A 7,005-nucleotide genomic window follows, 5' to 3' on the forward strand; every position below is an offset into this window, starting at 1 on the left:
TATGTCAAATGTGGTGTAATTCAGTGTTTTTCAACCTTTTTTGAGCGAAGGTACATTTTTTGCGGTGAAAAAATCCGGAGGCACACCACCAGCAGAAATCGTTAAAAAACGAAACTCAGTTGACAGTAAAAAGTCGTTGTCGCAATTGTTGGATAAGACTTTAAACCATAACCAACTATGCATCACTATAGCTCTTGTCTCAAAGTAGGTGAACTGACACCACCTGTCACATCACTCCCTGACTTATTTTGAGTTTTTTGCTGTTTTCCTGTGTATAGTGTTTTAGTTCTTGTCTTGCGCTCCTATTTTGGTGGCATTTTCTGTTTTTTTGGTATTTTCCTGTAGCAGTTTCATGTCTTCCTTTGAGCGATATTTCCCGCATCTACTTTGTTTTAGCAATCAAGAATATTTCAGTTGTTTTTATCCTCTTTTGTGGGGACATTGTTGATTGTCATGTCATGTTCGGATGTACATTGTGGACGCCGTCTTTGCTACACAGTAAGTCTTTGCTGTCGTCCAGCATTCTGTTTTTGTTTACTTTGTAGCCATCGGTTTTCTGCATAGCCTTCCCTAAGCTTCAATGCCTTTTCTTAGGGGCACTCATCTTTTGTTTATTTTTGGTTTAAGCATTAGACACCTTTTTACCTGCACGCTACCTCCCGCTGTTTCCGACATCTACAAAGGAATTAGCTACCGGCTGCCACCTACTGATATGGAAGAGTATTACACGGTTACTATGCCGAGCTCTAGACAGCACAGACACTCAACAACGACACATAATTTGCAGACTATAATTACTGGTTTGCAAAACATAGTTTTAACCCAAATAGGTGAAATTAGATAATCTCCCACGGAACACCAGACTGTATCTCACGGCACACCAGTGTGCCGCGGCACAGTGGTTGAAAAACACTGGTGTAATCCATTACTTTCACCGTTTACACATTTTTATATGATGTTTTTTTTTAAATATAATAAGATTGACTTTTTCCGACCCAAGGTACTATACTAACAACGACCACACATCACTCAATCCAAGAGCTCAATGCAAAATGTTGCCAAAGACAGTAAATACAGTACTAATAATTTACTTAAAATATCCTTTTTCAATACTAACACAATCATGAATTATGATAATTTACTTCAAGATTAAGAGTTGTGTTACTTTCTAGGCATTAAAGAAAATGCTACCTTATTTTTGTTTTCAACGTACAAAACCCAAAACCAGTGAAGTTGGCAACAAATCGTAAATAAAAACCGAATACAATGATTTGCAAATCCTTTTCAACTTATATTCAATTGAAGAGACTGCAAAGACAAGATACTCAACGTTCGAACTGGAAAACTTTAAGTTATTTTTTTGCAATTATTAGCTCATTTGGAATTTGATGCCTGCAACATGTTTCAAAAAAGCTGGCACAAGTGGCAAAGAAGACTGAGAAAGTTGAGGAATGATTATCAAACACTTATTTGGAACATCCCACAGGTGAACAGGCTAATTGGGAACAGGTGGGTGCCATGATCAGGTATACAAGCAGATTCCATGAAATGCTCAGTCATTCACAAACAAGGATGGGGCGAGGGCCACCACTTTGTGAACAAATGCGTGAGCAAATTGTCCAACAGTTTAAGAACAACATTTGTCAACGAGCTATTGGAATTTCACCATCTACGGTCCGTAATATCATCAAAAGGTTCAGAGAATCTGGAGAAATCACTGCACGTAAGCAGCAATGCCCGTGACCTTCGATCCTTCAGGGGGAACTGCATCAAAAAGCGACATAAGTGTGTAAAGGATATCACCACATGGGCTCAGGAACACTTCAGAAAACCACTGGCAGTAACTACAGTTCATCGCTACATCTGTAAGTGCAAGTTAAAACTCTACTATGCAAAGATAAAGCTATTTATCAACAACACCCAGAAACGCAGCTGGCTTCGCTGGGCATGAGCTCATCTAAGATGGACTGATGCAAAGTGGAAAAGTGTTCTGTGGTCTGACGAGTCCAGATTTCAAATTGTTTTTGGAAACTGTGGATATCGTTCTTTTCCATAGAGTAAAATAACCATCCGGACTGTTATAGGCGCAAAGTTCAAAAGCCAGCATCTGTGATGGTATGGGGGTGTATTAGTGCCAAGGCATGGGTAACATAGACATCTGTGAAGGCACCATTAATGCTGAAATGTACATGCAGGTTTTGGAGCAACATATGTTGCCATCCATGCAACGTCTTTTTCATGGACGCCCCTGCTTATTTCTGCAAGATAATGCCAAGTCACATTCTGCAGCTGTTAGAACAGAGTGGCTTCGTAGTAAAAGAGTGCAGGTACTAGACTGTCTCCCGTTAAAAATGTGTGGCGCATTATGAAGCCTAAAATACGACAACGGAGACCCCAGACTGTTGAACAACTTAAGCTGTACATCAAGCAAGAATGGGAAAGAATTCCACCTGAAAAGCTTCAAAAATTGGTCTTCTCAGTTCCCAAACAGTTACTGAGTGTTGTTAAAAGGAAAGGCCATGTAACACAGTGGTAAAAATGCCCCTGTGCCAACTTTTGTGCAATGTGTTGCTGCCATTAAATTCTAAGTTGCTTATTTGCCAAAAAAAAAGTTTCTCAGTTCGAACATTAAATATCTTGTCTTTGCAGTCCATTCAATTAAATATAAGTTGAAAAGGTTTTGCAAATCATTGTATTCCGTTTTCATTTACGAATTACACAACGTTTGCTATATTGTAGCAATATTTTACACACCAGGAAACAAATTCAAACTTAAGCGATACAAACCATGCATGGTTGGTTGTTCGTATATACCAGTGATTCTCAAATTGCGGTAGTGGATGGTACACCATCTAGTAGTACGCTAAATAATCACTTAACTGAATATTCAAACACAGTGTTACTGTTCAAACTGGGTGTAATGTTACAGTGGCCAAAAATATTAAATATACTTGTTAAATAAAACCTCTGCCCTGTTTTTTTTAATGAATATTTAAGCCTACCACGCTACTGTATTTTAATGTTGGTCATTATGCTGGTACTTGGAGAGCCAAGTGTTTTCTGAGGTTTGAAAAGTATGAGATCCACCGGTCTATACTGTATGGTAACGGAACGGATGCCAACAATAAGTATTTTGATAAGCTCATATATGAATAATAATGTAACGTACAAAAGCACATGTTCCAGGACTTATTTCGGAAAATTTGATCAAAATCCGTTAATGAATTATGTTGCTAATTTTTGGATTACGCAACTGTTTGCATTTTTTATTTTTTTTTGTGAAGCCTCGCATTTTTTTCAGTTGCATAAACACTATGCAGTTATTTAGGGCCACAGCCACGAGAGGGTCATATGATCATGGCCTGGGGGTTTGTAAAACAATAATGATTTTTCATTTAAATCCGATGTCATAAACGTTCAGATAAAAATGAAATTTGCTTCAACAATAAGGTTGTTTGAATCCAATTAGGAATGCGTGCAAAAATGAAAAATGGTTCATTCTGGGAGCAATAAACCCAGCATGAAACACAATAAATCACTCTAGAGATTGGATGTATGGCTCTTTGAAGGGAGCTGGATCTTAAGGAGCCGTTACTTTCAAAGAGCTGTTCAAAAGACTGATTCGTTATTATAGTTTTATTTAAATCAAAGAAACAAAGATGTGGGTCACAACAATTTAATGTATACAACTATCAAGTCTATTGGTGAGAATTATTCTGAAATATCATAATACTTTGCATTGTAAACATTCCATAAGGTGGTGTTTGACACTGTCATCACTATTTAGAATTTTCAATCACCAAAAAAAAAAAATGTAGCACAAGAGCATTTAAACACTACAGAAAAAAACCAAACATAAATAGTAAGGCAAAGCAAAATAATAAATTAAAACAATAATAAAAATAAAGACAATCAAGACTTCTATGGAAATGCAAGAACCGAGACTCAGATTTCCCTCGCCCGGACGCGGGTCACCGGGGCCCCCCTCCGGAGCCAGGCCCGGAGTTGGGGCACGATGGCGAGCGCCTGGTGGCCGGGCCTGTCCCCATGGGGCCCGGCCGGGCACAGCCCGAAGAGGCAACGTGGGTCCCCCCTCCAATGGGCTCACCACCCATAGCAGGGGCCATAGAGGTCGGGTGCAATGTGAGCTGGGCGGTAGCCGAAGGCAGGGCACTTGGCGGTCCGATCCTCGGCTACAGAAGCTAGCTCTTGGGACGTGGAACGTCACCTCGCTGGGGGGGAAGGAGCCTGAGCTAGTGCGCGAGGTAGAGAAGTTCCGGTTGGATATAGTCGGACTCACCTCGACGCACAGCAAGGGCTCTGGAACCAGTTCTCTCGAGAGGGGCTGGACTCTCTTCCACTCTGGCGTTGCCAGCAGTGAGAGGCGACGGGCTGGGGTGGCAATTCTTGTTGCCCCCCGGCTCAGAGCCTGCATGTTGGAGTTCAACCCGGTGGACGAGAGGGTAGCTTCCCTCCGCCTTCGGGTGGGGGGACGGGTCCTGACTGTTGTTTGCGCTTACGCGCCAAACAGCAGCTCAGAGTACCCACCCTTTTTGGATTCACTCGAGGGAGTACTTGAGAGTGCTCCCCCGGGTGATTCCCTCGTTCTACTGGGGGACTTCAACGCTCATATTGGCAACGACAGTGAAACCTGGAGAGGCGTGATTGGGAAGAATGGCCGCCCGGATCTGAACCCAAGTGGTGTTTTGTTATTGGACTTTTGTGCCCGTCACGGATTGTCCATAACGAACACCATGTTCAAGCATAAGGGTGTCCATATGTGCACTTGGCACCAGGACGCCCTAGGCCGCAGTTCTATGATCGACTTTGTAGTTGTGTCATCGGATTTGCGGCCTCATGTTTTGGACACTCGGGTGAAGAGAGGGGCGGAGCTTTCTACCGATCACCACCTGGTGGTGAGTTGGCTGCGATGGTGGGGGAGGATGCCGGACAGACCTGGCAGGCCCAAACGCATTGTGAGGGTTTGCTGGGAACGTCTGGCAGAGTCTCCTGTCAGAGAGAGTTTCAATTCCCACCTCCGGAAGAACTTTGAACATGTCACGAGGGAGGTGCTGGACATTGAGTCCGAGTGGACCATGTTCCGCACCTCTATTGTCGAGGCGGCTGATTGGAGCTGTGGCCGCAAGGTAGTTGGTGCTTGTCGTGGCGGTAATCCTAGAACCCGTTGGTGGACACCGGCGGTGAGGGATGCCGTCAAGCTGAAGAAGGAGTCCTATCGGGTTCTTTTGGCTCATGGGACTCCTGAGGCAGCGGACAGGTACCGACAGGCCAAGCGGTGTGCGGCTTCAGCGGTCGCGGAGGCAAAAACTCGGACATGGGAGGAGTTCGGGGAAGCCATGGAAAACGACTTCCGGACGGCTTCGAAGCGATTCTGGACCACCATCCACCGCCTCAGGAAGGGGAAGCAGTGCACTACCAACACCGTGTATGGTGCGGATGGTGTTCTGCTGACCTCGACTGCGGAAGTTGTGGATCGGTGGAGGGAATACTTCGAAGACCTCCTCAATCCCACCAACACGTCTTCCTATGAGGAAGCAGTGCCTGAGGAATCTGTGGTGGGCTCTCCTATTTCTGGGGCTGAGGTTGCTGAGGTAGTTAAAAAGCTCCTCGGTGGCAAGGCCCCGGGGGTGGATGAGATCCGCCCGGAGTTCCTTAAGGCTCTGGATGCTGTAGGGCTGTCTTGGTTGACAAGACTCTGCAGCATCGCGTGGACATCGGGGACAGTACCTCTGGATTGGCAGACCGGGGTGGTGGTTCCTCTCTTTAAAAAGGGGAACCGGAGGGTGTGTTCTAACTATCGTGGGATCACACTCCTCAGCCTTCCCGGTAAGGTCTATTCAGGTGTACTGGAGAGGAGGCTACGCCGGATAGTCGAACCTCGGATTCAGGAGGAACAGTGTGGTTTTCGTCCTGGTCGTGGAACTGTGGACCAGCTCTATACTCTCGGCAGGGTCCTTGAGGGTTCATGGGAGTTTGCCCAACCAGTCTACATGTGCTTTGTGGACTTGGAGAAGGCATTCGACCGTGTCCCTCGGGAAGTCCTGTGGGGAGTGCTCAGAGAGTATGGGGTTTCGGACTGTCTGATTGTGGCGGTCCGCTCCCTGTATGATCAGTGTCAGAGCTTGGTTCGCATTGCCGGCAGTAAGTCGGACACGTTTCCGGTGAGGGTTGGACTCCGCCAAGGCTGCCCTTTGTCACCGATTCTGTTCATAACTTTTATGGACAGAATTTCTAGGCGCAGTCAAGGCGTTGAGGGGATCCGGTTTGGTGGCTGCAGGATTAGGTCTCTGCTTTTTGCAGATGATTTGGTCCTGATGGCTTCATCTGGCCAGGATCTTCAGCTCTCACTGGATCGGTTCGCAGCTGAGTGTGAAGCGACTGGGATGAGAATCAGCACCTCCAAGTCCGAGTCCATGGTTCTCGCCCGGAAAAGGGTGGAGTGCCATCTCCGGGTTGGGGAGGAGATCTTGCCCCAAGTGGAGGAGTTCAAGTACCTCGGAGTCTTGTTCACGAGTGAGGGAAGAGTGGATCGTGAGATCGACAGGCGGATCGGTGCGGCGTCTTCAGTAATGCGGACGCTGTATCGATCCGTTGTGGTGAAGAAGGAGCTGAGCCGGAAGGCAAAGCTCTCAATTTACCGGTCGATCTACGTTCCCATCCTCACCTATGGTCATGAGCTTTGGGTTATGACCGAAAGGACAAGATCACGGGTACAAGCGGCCGAAATGAGTTTCCGCCGCCGGGTGGCGGGGCTCTCCCTTAGAGATAGGGTGAGAAGCTCTGTCATCCGGGGGGAGCTCAAAGTAAAGCCGCTGCTCCTCCGCATCGAGAGGAGCCAGATGAGGTGGTTCGGGCATCTGGTCAGGATGCCACCCGAGCGCCTCCCTAAGGAGGTGTTTAGGGCATGTCCGACCGGTAGGAGGCCACGAGGAAGACCCAGGACACGTTGGGAAGACTATGTCTCCCGGCTGGCCTGGGAACGCC

The sequence above is a fragment of the Nerophis lumbriciformis genome, linkage group LG21 (assembly GCF_033978685.3).
Source record: "Nerophis lumbriciformis linkage group LG21, RoL_Nlum_v2.1, whole genome shotgun sequence".
Classification (NCBI taxonomy): Eukaryota; Metazoa; Chordata; class Actinopteri; order Syngnathiformes; family Syngnathidae; genus Nerophis; species Nerophis lumbriciformis.